This window comes from Octopus bimaculoides, chromosome 10 (assembly GCF_001194135.2).
Source record: "Octopus bimaculoides isolate UCB-OBI-ISO-001 chromosome 10, ASM119413v2, whole genome shotgun sequence".
Classification (NCBI taxonomy): domain Eukaryota; kingdom Metazoa; phylum Mollusca; class Cephalopoda; order Octopoda; family Octopodidae; genus Octopus; species Octopus bimaculoides.
Genome location: NC_068990.1, coordinates 75610559 through 75613208, shown reverse-complemented (window position 1 = coordinate 75613208; position 2650 = coordinate 75610559). Strand labels below are relative to the sequence as shown.

Sequence of the window (2650 nt, the reverse complement as noted above, 5' to 3'; positions counted from 1 at the left end):
ATATATATATATATATATATATATATATATTCTCTGTGCGTGTGTCCGTTTGTCCATATTTTAGCGTGTGTATATGTGTAAGAGAAATAATTCTGTGAGAAAAGACGACTCTTTTTTTTCTATTTTGTTTTCAGTCTACAACACCAAAATATTTTCCTCTGAAGTCAATTCAGTTCAGACTTATTCAGTTTGTTATATACAGTCTACACATGTTAATGGCGGGAATAAAATCCGAAATCGTTATAAGTCGTATATTAACGCTACAAAATTAATACTCATTCACATTCATTTATTGTTGAAAGAATGAATCCACCTTATTATTAACGTTATAAATCTTTGAGAAGGCTAGTCGAACAGATCCACCGCATTACTTACATTTTTACGTCAGGTACATTTTCTATCGGTCACTTGTGCCGAACTGCTTCGTTACAGAGATGTAAACAAACCAACACCGGCACAAACCTATACGGAAACACGCACACATAAATATATAGATATGTGTGTGTGTGTGTATGTATGTTTGCGCTTTTCTGTCTCTCTCAATGTATTTATATGTGTGTGTGTGTGTGTGTGTGTAGTACGTATGCATTTCTATAGTTTTCAACCGATTTTCACCAAACTTTGCACACACATTACTTACGTGCTAAGGAGGGTCATGCATTACAACATTTTGCCCAGAGCTCCCGCGTAAAGCAAAAAAAAGAGGGAAAAAGTTATTTTAGAAGGGTTTTTCTCTAAAACCGTCAGCAGGTTTCAATTGATTCTCTCTATTTTCTTTCTCTGTTTATTTCTCTCTTCTCTCTCTTTTTGTCAGTCTCTGTTTCTCTTCCTTACACATATTCTCTCTCACACTCTGTATTAGTTCCTCTCGTTTAGTCTATGCCTGTTTCTTTCTCTCTCTCTCTCTCTCTCTCTCTCTCTCTCTCTCTCTCTCTCTCTCTCTCTCTCTCTCTCTCTCTTTAACTCACTCATACACTTACTAACTTCTGTCTACAAATTGCTTCGATGTATTTCAATTAGTCACGTGTAAAAATCTCTGCTCTTACGGTTTATGCACGTTGTCCATGAAAAATAATTTAGTTATCTTTAATTTTTGTTTACCCAGTGTATTTAAATTCAGTTTTGCCACATATGCCTAAAAATTGTCTTCAGTGTATTTCAATTTTGTTGTGCGCAAATATCTTTGTTTTCACGGCATTTGTACTTTCTTCCTATATCATTACTTATTTAAAGTCTTTTGCGCTCCGTCTATTTAGATAAACTATTTACATTTCTCCCCCTATCGAAAAAAGTTGTGCGTGCGGTCGCGCATGCTTACGTATGATTGCTATGGGTCACATACAGACGATGCGCCGTTATTACTAACCAATGAGATTTCAACCACGCCACTGAGCGTTAGAAAAGCTATCCTAAAGCGATTGAAATTTTTTTCGCTCAAGCTATTTTCTTCTAGAGCTCAAAGGGAGTTTGTAAGTTCTCTCTACAAATTGACTTCCTTGTATTTAAATTAGTCATGCGTAAAAATCGCTATTGTTACGGTTTTTGTACGTTCTTCCTGAAAAGTCATTTAGTTATTTTTCATTTATGTTCACCCAGTGTGTTTGAATTCAGTTTTGCCACATCTGCCTAAAAATTGACTTCCGTGTATTTCAGTTTTGTTGTGCATAAATATCATTGTCTTTACGGTATTTGTACGTTCTCCCAACAAAGGATGTCTGTGTATATGTGTGTGTAGTACGTATGCATTCCTACAGTTTTCAATCGATTTTCACCAAACTTTACATACATATTATTTATGTACCAAAGATGGTCATGCACTATAACATTTTGCCCAGAGCTCCAGTTGGAACCCCTGGGTCTCCATCCCTTCAGGTTAGGATTGAAAGTGGGCACTCCAATAATGCCGCTGGGACACGACCAGTGAGGACGAAGCGGATGCCACGTGTTATTGAGGCTACTATTATGTCCGAATGTACACAGGGAGATGACGTCTTCATACCAAGGATCTCAATTATTCTCTCGAGAGCAGAAATTCCCTTTACTTTCAGTCGGTTGCAATTTCCTGATCGCGTAAGTTTAGGATGTCGATCAACAAATCGCGGGGGTATACACTTTTTGTGGCAGGACCTCATATCGACTAGTCGTGTTTCTTACACGGGCAATTTTATGTTGGCTGCTCCAGAGAGCGGACCAAAAGCAACCTATTCGCATTTGTTCTGCAAGATAAAACAAAAATTATTGTCTACAGAGAGGTCCTGTAGGCTTTCTATGTACCTACCTCCACACGTCTTTCACACTACTTCATCAATAAACTTACAATTTGTATAAATGCCAAAAAGAAGTGGGTACGAAGAAAGGCTAGTCAAGATGTTGATGGACATGCTGGCAATTGTCTGGGAGAGTTTACACAGTTCATCTCAGTCAACAGAAGTGTTTCCAGGATCTGAAAACCTTTGATGACTAGGTATGTGGAACATACCGGGAGGTCTGCTTCAAGCACGGGTTGCTAGTAGATGGGGCACAGTGGGATGCGACGCTGGCAGAGGCTGCTGCATCTAAGTCCCAGCCTTGGGAACGTTTAAACGGTCCATCACAGTCAACAGGATTATTTCTACCTCAGTCTTTTACTGCACGAAGTCAGAGGACTAAA

The 2650-nt window shown here is 38.5% G+C and overlaps 1 protein-coding gene across 1 annotated transcript in view; it reads left to right on the top strand.

Moving 5' to 3' along the window:
- LOC106871554 (leucine-rich repeat protein lrrA) overlaps positions 1-2650 on the top strand; it is a 93152-nt gene that overhangs the window by 49024 nt on the left and 41478 nt on the right. The window lies entirely within an intron of this gene.